Source organism: Mus caroli, chromosome 14 (genome assembly GCF_900094665.2).
Source record: "Mus caroli chromosome 14, CAROLI_EIJ_v1.1, whole genome shotgun sequence".
Classification (NCBI taxonomy): domain Eukaryota; kingdom Metazoa; phylum Chordata; class Mammalia; order Rodentia; family Muridae; genus Mus; species Mus caroli.
Genome location: NC_034583.1, coordinates 1,045,199 through 1,056,478, shown reverse-complemented (window position 1 = coordinate 1,056,478; position 11,280 = coordinate 1,045,199).

Genomic DNA, 11,280 nt, shown 5'->3' with positions numbered 1-11,280 from the left:
AAGAAGAAGAAGAAGAAGAAGAAGAAGAAGAAGAAAGAAAGAAAGAAAGAAAAGGAACTCAGCCTTAAAGTCCAATACCACATCTATCTGTGTAGCAGTAGTGAAAATGAACTGTTTTCTATGGATATTAGAAGTTTTTTGCTGGTGTAACAAAGTACTAAAACTTGGTGCCAAGAATCCCACAGATTTCCTATCTTGCATGTCAGTAAGTTAGGTGTCCCATCTGGGGTTCATTGGCCCAATGCATTTCTTGCTGGAACTTCTGGGTAAGAATCTGTTCCTTTGCCTTGCCAGATTCTAGAAGCTAGGTGCATGCTTTGGCTTATGATGCCTTTCTTATCTTCAAAGCCTGTAAAACAAGGCACAAACATCTTTTTCACCCTGTCATCTCCTTACTGCTCCATAGTCAGGTCTTCCTAGAACTCTCTTGAAGACCCTATTGACTGTATTAGGCAAATTGATTAGCAGAAGATCTTGTTATGTTTTATTTTATAACTATGATGGCCAAGAAAGGGCCCGATAAATGGGTCATGCACCTACTGACCGGTAACCCTCTTCTCTTCCCTTTGCCTGAGAATTCAGTTCCTTTTTCTCCACATCCCAAGCCTGGTAGCCCTCACTCAGCTCAGCTTGTTTATCTCCTCCATAAAGCCCCCCCCGGCCCCCCAGTGTCGGGGAACAGATGGAGATCTAAGGTCTCGAAAAAATTGAAGATACGTGTCTGACATGAATGATATCAGTTCCATGCTGGTCTGCATACCCCAGCAATAGGTCTAGAGTGATCTCAACTACAGCTGAGTACCTGGTGTAGAATTGCCATATGAGATGTAGAGGACAGATGAGTGAGTGGGTGAATGGATGGATGTGTGCTTGCAGACTGAGGGGGGGCAGCCTTCATCCTGCATGCAGAATCAACTGGGGTGTGGGACACCCATAATGTGAGACCTAGAGCCTGACATTTCAGGCCTGAAGAATCTACATCCTGTCCCTGCCCTGGGTGGGGTGTTTGCTCTACTCATTTCCACAAAGCAATTAACTGCAAACATATCAATCCAAGGAGATTGATACTAGAAGGCCCAACAGTCCTTCCTGCCTCATAAGGAAGCTCTTGTCACTGACCTCTGCTGGTTCAGGCTCCCAGTGTCTGCTCTCATTCCAGCCTTTATGCTTTCCTTTGGCATGGAGGAAATAGTCATAAAACTAGGAGAACACCTAACAGCTTATCTTAGTGACTTAACTTCCTCTGAGTCCTTACACACCAGGGAGCGAACCTGGATCCTTAACTTCATTTTCGTTTGCCATTTTCCTTGTCCATACCACCAGATCTAATGATCTCTCCATATTGAACTCCTGAGAGTAGGTGTGGGGGGACCTTTGCCACACAGAACTTGGCTCACTTACCCCTTCCTCCTGGAGGGAAAAGTCAGCTGTCTACAGGGTGTCACTAGACCATGCAGCCATACAGTTGAGGACAGAACAATAGGGCAAAGCTTCTGGTCCTGTATAAATAAAGGTTGTACATGTGTATATAATTACCTGTCGGGGCATAAAATACCTCTGGGATGATTCATAAGCAAATAGTAACCAAATTCATAACCAACATTACGTTGGAGAGACAGAGTCCTTATACACCCATTTTCTTTCTTTTTTCAAGATTTATTTATTGTATGTATATTTATTTATTTTATGTATATGAGTACACTGTAGCTGTCTTCAGACACACCAGAAGAGGGCATCAGATCCCATTACAGATGGTTGTGAGCCACCATGTGGCTGCTGTGAATTGAACTCAGGACCTCTGGAAGACCAGTCAGTGCTCTTACCCACTGAGCCATTCCGCCAGCCTGGGAGAGATATTTTCTTTTCTGCAGTGTGCTCAGTCGTGTGCAGCTCCCCTCCCCCAAACAGGGTCTCATATAGTTCATGTGAGCCTCAAACTCCTCGTGTAGCCAAGATGGCCTTTGAACTTTTGATCCTCCTGTTTCCACCTCCTATGTGCTAAGATTACCAGCATGCATATCATGCTGGCCTTAGAATTTTTTAAAGTCAATTAAATTAATATTTGTAAAATTCAGATTTCAAGTTGGAGGTTGAACTCAGTGACTGAGGTCCTGTGTAGCAAGCACAGTGTTGCTTGACAGTGGAAAAAGCTGGCAAGCATCCCCCTTACTCTGTGGTCAAAGTCAGCCTCACCTGTGAATGGGGAACAAGGGGATGCCACAGACCTCCCTGTCTGCCTTGAATTTCAAAGAGGGAGAGGATTGAGAGTTTGAGACCAGCATTGGCTAGCCTTAGCAAGACTCTGTCTCTAAAACAGTAACAAAAATATCCTACACACACACACACACAAACACGCACATGCACACACATGCACACGCACACACATTCACTCACACCTGGGGCTAGGTAGGTAGCTAAGTTGGTAAAGTACTTTTGTATAAGAATAAAGATTGCTACAACCATAGAAAAAGGCAAGGTTTGGTAGCCCCAGTGCTTGGGAAGTGGAAGATCGATCCCTGAGGCTTGCTGGCTAGCCAGTCTAACTAACCTATTTGGTGAGTTCCAGCCAGTGAGAAACTCTAATCAAAAACAAGACAAACAAACAAAACACAAAAAAGGTGATGGCTTCTTATAAACAATACCCAAAGTTGATCAATTGTGTGATCTATGTGTACAACATGCAAGCTTGTACCCATGCCCCTAGAGGAAAAGGAGAACACATGCAGACACACACACATAGAAACACAGACACAGACAAACACACAGACAGACAGACAGACAGACACACACACACACACACATACACACACAGACACACACACACACACATATGTTTAAGTGAGGAGTAAATCAAAGAAATAGCTTGCTATGATTTGGGGTAAGTGTTATAGATGTTTGTTTGTGTGCCTCTGTGTGTGTGTGTGTGTGTGTGTGTGTGCGTGTGTGTGTGTGCATGCATGCAGTGCCATAGTTGGTGTGTAGATGAGAGAGGACATCTTATGAGAATCTGTTTTTTTTTTTTTTTTCTTTTTCTTTCTACTATGTGAGTTCAGGGGGATCAAACTCAAATTGTCAGGCTTTGTGGCAAGTGCTTTAAACTGCTGAACCACTCGCAGGCTCTGTGTTTTTGCTTTGAGGTATGGTCTTGGGTATTTCAGGCTGACCCTGAACTAACTATATAGCTGAACATGAAAATGGGCTTCTGCTCTGCCTGCTCCTGCTTCCCACGTGCTAGCCTTGCAGACATAGATGCCATCATACACCACCCCTGCAGTTCCCTTTCAGTTTGTTTTTTTAAACAGTCTTATGTAGACTACAATGGCATTATCTTGAACTCCTGGTTCTCCTGCCTCTGTCTCTCAAGAGCTGGGATTATAGGCGCGTGCCACCATGCCACACCCAGATGAGCCCTCTTGAATAGAATTTTTGGCTCCCTTTCTCTTGACTGGTCTGTGGTTGTAGTGGCAGTGGGTGTCACTTGCAAGGGACCTCTCTTGGCCTCTACATCAGTCTTTGTGCTGCTGTATAGCTGGTACACGGGATTGATCAATTATTATTGCACGATTATTAACATTCCAGTTACTAAGGTACAGGCTTTGTTTGTGGATGAATATTTTATTTCATAACAATGTGGCCTCATTAGAGGAAACCAAGAAGTTAGAGTTAAGCAGAGTCCTTTTTATAGTCCCTTGATAAGCCTGCAAGCTGCTCCCATGTCCCTTCAGAGGGTGTTACCAACACATGTGGCCACCAGCAAAGTCTGTCCTTCCTGATTTCTTGTAGCCTCAGACTAAATCCTTCTAGACTGAGGCCTGTTAGATTTGCTGCAGAGCTCTTGCCTCTTCCTAACCCTCCCCCCAATATTGTTTTCTCTCCTTGCTTCCTGTTAAACTGGCAGGGCCAACTCGTTTTATTTCTCATATTGAAACAGTCCCACCCAGACCCAGACGAAGGCCAGGCCAACATCAGACCTGTGTCAGCAGAACTGCTGTGGACATGTCCCCAGCCTTTCCTGACTCATCAGACCCCAGGCTAACCTTTCTGCTGCTCCAAGTCCCCTCTCTGAAGATGCCTGCAGGCTCCTTTCTTTGGGAGGGGGAAAGACGGCAGAGTCAGTAGGTCTTGAAACCAGAGCTTGGGAGCTGCATCTACTTCTGGTAAGCAAGCTGCAGCCCAGGTGCAGAGTTTGTGAATTTCATTCCATTATTCTATCTATAAAGTAGGAGAGGGCCTACTTCCTAAGGAACATTCAAAAGCAAGGCCTGAGGATGTGGGCCACTTGATAGAGGGCTTCCTTAGCAGAGTTTAAGCCCCAGGAAGACATTGAACTTCTTGGTCACACCATCCTGATTTAGGAGTTGCTGGGGAGCCCAATCTGGGTCTTCTGGTGTCTGGGCTGGCACTCTGACTACATAGTTGCATCCCCAACATGACCTTAAACTTCTGATTACCCCCCAACCCCCATCTGTACCTTGAGCAGATTATAGAAATGTACAGGCTATATAGTAGTGGCTATAGAAGCCATGGCTTCATGAATGCCAGACAATCACTCTACAGAATAAGATTCAGCCCCTCATATGATCTTTTAATTTTTTTGTTTTGCTTTGCTTTCATTTTTGACAGGTTTCTCTGTGTGGCCCTGACTGCCTTGGAGCTCCTTCTATAGACAACACTGGCCTCAAACTCTGCCTCCTCCACCTCCCAAGTGCTGGGGTCAAAGGTGTGCGCCCCCGTGGCCTGACTTCGTTCTTTTAAATCTTAAGGAAAGGCATTTGTTATACAGAGGTCCCAAGCTGGTGACAGAGGAAGGGCGTCCATGCTTAGCAACCATACCTCCAGCCTGCTAATGTCTGACTAGCTAGTTAACAACACCGGTGGCCTCACCTGCTTCTCCACCATTCATGTCTTGTGTAACCCTCACCTCGAACTCTGTTTCGGGGACAGCCTGAACTACATCAAACAGGGGTAATCCTGTCTCTGGAGACATTGTAACCATGGAAGAGAGGAGATAGTCCTCCCAATTACCGGCCCAGAATGCTGCCAAACACACACAGCATGAAACAGTTCCCTCACGACAAGAGCGAAATTGTGGCAATAATACTGAGGTTAAAAATCATCGGAGTGCAGGTTATAAACCATGTAGGTGGAATGTCCCGGCAAAGCCTGGCTACGGAGAAGCACTACAAGTATGGGGTAGGTCCCAAGCGAGGAGGACAGCTTCTGCCTTTGCCTCTTCTACCTTCTACTTAGTACAAGTAGTTTGGCGGCTAACTCTTCCTCACAATGAGATCCAGAACAAGGACTAGCATGAAGACTGGCTTGGCCAATTAGAAAAACCCCTTCTTAAAAAGGCCATAATTTGAGGAGTTGGGGTGGGGTGGGGTCAGAGGAGGAGTTGGAAGTGGGGTCACCAGGAGGAGTTAGGGGGTGGGTAGCAGGGCAGTGATGTAACTCAAAACTCATATATAAAATTCTAAACAACAACAAAGCAGAAACAATAAACAAACAACCCAAATGTGCTGGCTAAATTTATGTCTACTTGACACAAACTATAGTCATCTGAAAGGAGGGACCCTCAATTGAAAACATTCCTGTGTAAGATCCACCTGTGTAGTACATCTTCTTAGTTAGTGATTGATGAGGAAGGGTCCAGCCCATTGTGGTTGGTGCCAGGCCTGGGCTGCAGGTCCTGGGTTTGGGGGTTGTTGTTTTGAGACAGAGTCTCTCTACCTAGCTCTGACTGTCCTGGAACTTACTATGCAGACCAGACTAGCCTTAAACTCAGAGATCTACCTGCCTTGCCTCCAGAGTTCTGGGACTTAAGACATGTTCAACAGCAGCCTGCTAAGTCCTGGATTCTATAAGAAAGCAGGCTGAGGCATGAGGAGCAAGCCAGTGAGGAGCCTCTCTATCAGCGCTTGCCTTTAGGTTCCTGTCCTGTTTTGAGTTCCTGGCCTGAGGTGCTGTGGGGAGTTAATGACTAGTGAGATAGAGAAAACTAATCTTCCCCATAGATGAGACCCCTAATTGGCTATGCAATACCAAGTGATCTCCTTTAAAAAAAAAATATATATATATATACACATACATATATATATATATATATACACATACATATATATATATGCGCAACACCAAGCAAGTTGTATTCATATATTTACTTATATGTATATATGTGTATATATTTATATCTATATACATATATATAAAACGTTGATAATTAAGAAGAGAATAGGAATTTGAGGGGGAACGACATGGGGGGAGGGGAGGGAGGGGTGATGTAAATACAGTTACACATATATGAAATTAGAAATTTATATTTAATTTTTATCTTAAAGGTGAAGAACAGAAAGCCCCTTCTGCAATCAATGGTGGTTGGTTTGGGGTTGGAATGTGATTCAAGCCAATCAGAATTTGTGTGTGCGTACGTATGTGTGTTTTTTCAGAGGATTCTCAGCCAGACACTCTTTACACTAGGACCTGGGGCATCCAGCGGACAGCTTGGCTGCCATATAGGGAACAGGGTAGAGTCCTGATGACAGTACTCAGAGGGATGAGTAAGAACCTTCCCTTTTTTGGAATTGTTTCTCAGTCTTGACTAATAGGGCCTGGTCTCTCCCACAGGACTAGGAATTTCCTGGTCTTTTATCTCATCTCTAAGCGCCACACCCTCTTCCCCTTCAGATCCTGGGTGGGAGCTGACAGACAGATTGTAACTGCCCAGCTATGACCTCATGTTGCTCACGGATACCTGGCGGGCAGAGGACACTTTGGTCCCCTCACTCGTCTCTCAATTCCAGAACTGCAGCTGGGAGGGAGCCATCCCATGTTGGAGGAATGCTTGGGGTGGGACAGTAGCTTTTCTCTGGAAGGCTCTAGAGCAATTTACAGAATTCCAGAATTCCAGCCCACCCTGCCCGGAGGAGGTCAGTCCAGTTTAGATATTCAAGGGAGTGGCCTGTGCATTTTAATTTGGACTCGAAGTCCTGAATCTACAGGGTGAATCTGAGCCATTTGCTTTCTCTAAGCCTCAGTTTCTTCTAGAAACTATTGTCTCTATTGTCTAGTTATCTCTTGACCCCCAAGGGAGATTGTCACCCAAGTCATTAAAAGAAACTGCAGGGATGAAGAACTTGGCAAGCAGCCAACATTTAGGAAATAGTAAGACTAGTCTGAAAATGTCTTGTTTTTAATTTTAAAAATTACATCATGTGCGCGAGTGTGTGTGTGTGTGTGTGTGTGTGTGTGTGTGTGTGTGCTTACAACTCTCTAGAGTCAGTTCTCTTCTTCTACCCTGTGGTCCCCGAGGTCTAACTCACATCACCAGTCTCGGCACCAAGCGCTTCTACCCACTGAGCTTACAGGCCCCTGAAAATATTTTTCTGTTAGAAACGTAAAGAGGAACTCTCCAGGCTTCCCCTCCCATCTAAACCGGGAGGCAGAATTCCGTGACCCGCTGTCAGGCCGTGGGTGTGGAGGCTGGACACACTCCCAGGGGTGTTGGATTGGTGCTGGATGATCACAACTCGCCACCACCCCACATGCCCCAGCCCTTCATTCCTGTGAGTCAGCCCCATTCCTTAAACTAAAGTAAAATGAAGCCCACAGTTCACTTCCTGGCAAAGAAAGGCCTAGAATCTCCAGATCAGGACCTAATTGTTGCCCAGGTCTGATAAGAAGAGCAGTAGGGTCGGTCTGAGTCAGCTGGGAGTAGCCTTTCTAGGATTTGTCGCTGCCCAGGGACTGCTCTGAGCGCAAGCAGGGGCCCAGATCTAACCCTTCTGCAGCTGTTCTGGGGTCAAATGCCCTGATTCTTACCACTCAGTCTTTCAGCGCCACCTAAGGAAGAAATCAGCTCAAACTCCTTGGGAGTTGCAGCAGCCCAGAGTTAGGTCTCACTACCTGTAAAAATGGCTTAGGTGTTCTTTAACAAAGCAGACCTAGTTGCCAAGTTCCCAGTTACAGGGTGTGGCTGGCATACCCCACCTCCTTCCCTAAATTTCTTCAGCTGGGCTGCCCTTCCCTATATATTCCAGATATTTTGATTACCTAGCTCTTTCTGGTCTATCCTTAACTCTCTTGTCTGGCTCTCCCCTCTCCCCGCTCCCCCCTCTCCCCTCTCCTCTCCCCCCTCCAGCTCTCCACCTCTCTTCTCCACTCCCCACTCCACCTCTCCTCTCCACTCCCCCCACCACCTTTCCTACTTACACCTCTTCCCTCCTCTCTCCTCTCCCTTCTCACATGGCTCAGGGGCGTGTTCACTCTGGACTCTCCCAGATGTTCCTGCCTCTGGCTGTGCTCTCCCTTTTATCTACAGTACACTCTCCCCTCCACCATACCTAGGCATAGTCATGTCTCTCTCTCTCTCTCTCTTTTTTTTTTTTCCATTGAGCCCGGAAGTGAAGTGGCCTCTCCCTGGACTTTATCAGCCAAGCTGCCCTGGGAGTGGAGCAGAGGTGAGGTCTGTGAGGAAACAGGGCCCAGGGGTAAAGGGTGAAAGGTGGCTGGTGCCTTGCTTCCTACTGGAGCGCTGTCCTGAAGAAGGTTGGCCCGCACCTTCCTCTAGGTCCACCAGCCTCCCAATGTGTCTTTAACCTGACCCAAAACTCCTGTCTACACTTACCCAGCACCTGGAGCCATCTTCTCTCCTCCCTCCTTCTCCCCCTTTTAAGGCACCATCTTATTATGTAGACTAGGTGGCTTCAAATTCAGACCTTTCTGCCCCTGCTTCCTGAGTGCTGGGATTACAAGCAAGTCCCCGGGACTGGAAGACTTGGTGGGTACCTTACCCAATGAGCCATTTTGCTGCTCTTACTTTTTATTTTCCTCTTGTCTTTCTTCCCTCCCTCCCTTTCTCCCTCTCTCCCTCCCTTTCTTCCTTTTGCTACAGTGTTTCCTGTTGCCTGAACTGCCTTGAACTCTTGCGGTGTGTAGGTGAGGATGACTTTAATTCCTCTCTCCTTTACCTCTCTTGTGGTAGGATCACAGGCATGTTCGCTTAAGAATGCCCAAATTTTTGATTTCTGGGAATTGACTTCAGACCCCCGTGCATTCCTGGCAAGACTCTACCAACTGAGCTCCACCTCTGCATCTCCATGCTTACTTTTAAAAAGGGAAGGAAGGAAGGAAGGAAGGAAGGAAGGAAGGAAGGAAGGAAGGAAGGAAGGGAGCAAGCAAGCAAGTAGGCAAGCATCAAAGTCATCTTCTTAGCCCACCTCTGTGCAGGCTTGTTATGGCTCTCCATTGCCAGCGTGCGTGTGTACGTGTGTGTGTGTGTGTGTGTGTGTGTGTGTGTGTGTGTGTGTGTGTCTTTCAGGCTGCTGTATCAAAACCTATAAACACTGTTGTTCACAAACTAACATTTTACTTCTCACAGTGCTGGAGGCTAGAGAAAGTCGAGATCAAGACACAGGCAGAGTGCGGTGTCCTTAAAGACAGTGCCTCATCTCTCTGTTTCAACATGGAAAGGGATAACTGGGTCTTCAGGGTCCAGTGTGCAGGGTCCAGTGTGCAGGGTCCAGTGTGGTAGCACACACCTGTAATCTCCACACCTAGAAGGCTGAGGCAGGAAGGTGAAGTGTTCTGACGACCCTGGGATACAATGGGAGAAACAAACAGAACAGGCAGAAATCCCACTGTGAGAGCTACATTATCATGGCCTAACTACCATGGCGCCCTCCTTTCTGCCACCTCTAGCATTAGGATTCCACTATGAATCTAACCAGGAGAGGACGATTCAGACTTGCAGCACCGTGTTTCTTCTGACTCCCAAGTCCTCTATCCTTTCTCCCATATGCTGCTGCCCATAGCTCCTGGAAAGGACCAGAGCTGCATATGCCTCAGGATCTCTGCTGCTGGGTTCCCTTTTATTTATTTATTTATTTATTTATTTTTTTTTTTTTTTTTTCCGAGACAAGGTTTCTCTGTGTAGCCCTGGCTGTCCTGGAAGACCAAGCTGGCTAGGAACTCAGAAATTTGCCTGCCTCTGCCTCCCAAGTGCTGCGATTAAAGGCATGCGTCACCACTGCCCGACTGTTTTCTTTTATTTGTAGCCAAAACCTTGAGCTACTCACCTTTCTGCCTCTACCTCCCAAGTGCTATGATGACTGGTGTGGACCATCAGGTTTGAGTCTATGACTGGGGACTTCCTAGAGCAGGTTGCCTGTGTGTTCTGATTAGACTGATGGAGTGAAAGACAGCAAGTAGCTCCCAAGTAAGCAAGGGAGCCAAGCCTCTTCTGACAAGCTTCTAGAGGAACTCCTAAAGAGGCTTGCCAGGTACCAGCTGTGCTGCCTGGGACACGTTCTCTGTCTCAGTCTCTCTGTGTGTGTTTGTGTGCGCGAGTGTGTGTGTGTGTGTATGTGTGGGGAGAGGGGAGAGCCAGACAGGGGAGAGCGGATGCCAGAGATGGAGTGACTGCTTCCGTCAGTCTATAGGGAGAACAAGTCGTCCACTGGTGTATAAATGTCTTGTTTGTGCTTGATGCCTCCCTTCGGCTGTGGGAGTTATCTCTAGAGCAGCCTCTTAGCTACTTTCCTGGTGTGGATTAAAGGAAAAGGCCAGGTCTGGGAAGGAACGAAGCCAGCCCGGCCCAGATTTTCCAGATTATGTCGGCTGTGTGAGCTCCTTGGGGCAGGAGGCTAAAAATTCCTTGCATTAAACTGAAAAGGAAGAGCTCCCATGGAACCCTAACACCTTTGGAGGCAGGCACACAAAGCACAGCTCCAACACAACCATCCTTCGTGCAGACAGTATGCGGATGCCAGAGATGGAGTGGGGCCCAGAAAGGTTAGGAGTCTTCCCGAGTCCCAACAGGGCCGTGGCAGCTTTCAAGTTAGCGCCTTCTCCTTATTGTTTGTTTGATTCTTATTTGCTTTAGTCTTTTTGCTTGTTTGTTCGTTTGCTATGCAGCCCTTGCAGATCTCAAACTTACAGAGATCTGTCTGCTTGTGTCTTGGACTGCCAGGATTGAAGCCTTGCACCACTAAGTTCAGTGTTTGTTGCTTTTAAGATGTCATTTGGAGGACTGGCTCAGTGCTTAAGAGTACTCGCTGTTTCAGAAGACCCAGGCCCTGTTCTCGGCACCTGAAGGACAGTTCACACCCAGTTTTCTGGGCACTCTATGCCCTCTCTGGCCTCTGAATGTGGTGGACAGATATATATGCACACAAAATACTCATACACATAAAATAATTTTGGGATGACTTTTGTTTTGTTTTGTTTTGTTTTTGTTTTTGTTTTTTGTTTTTCGAGACAGGGTTTCTCTGTATAGCTCTGGCT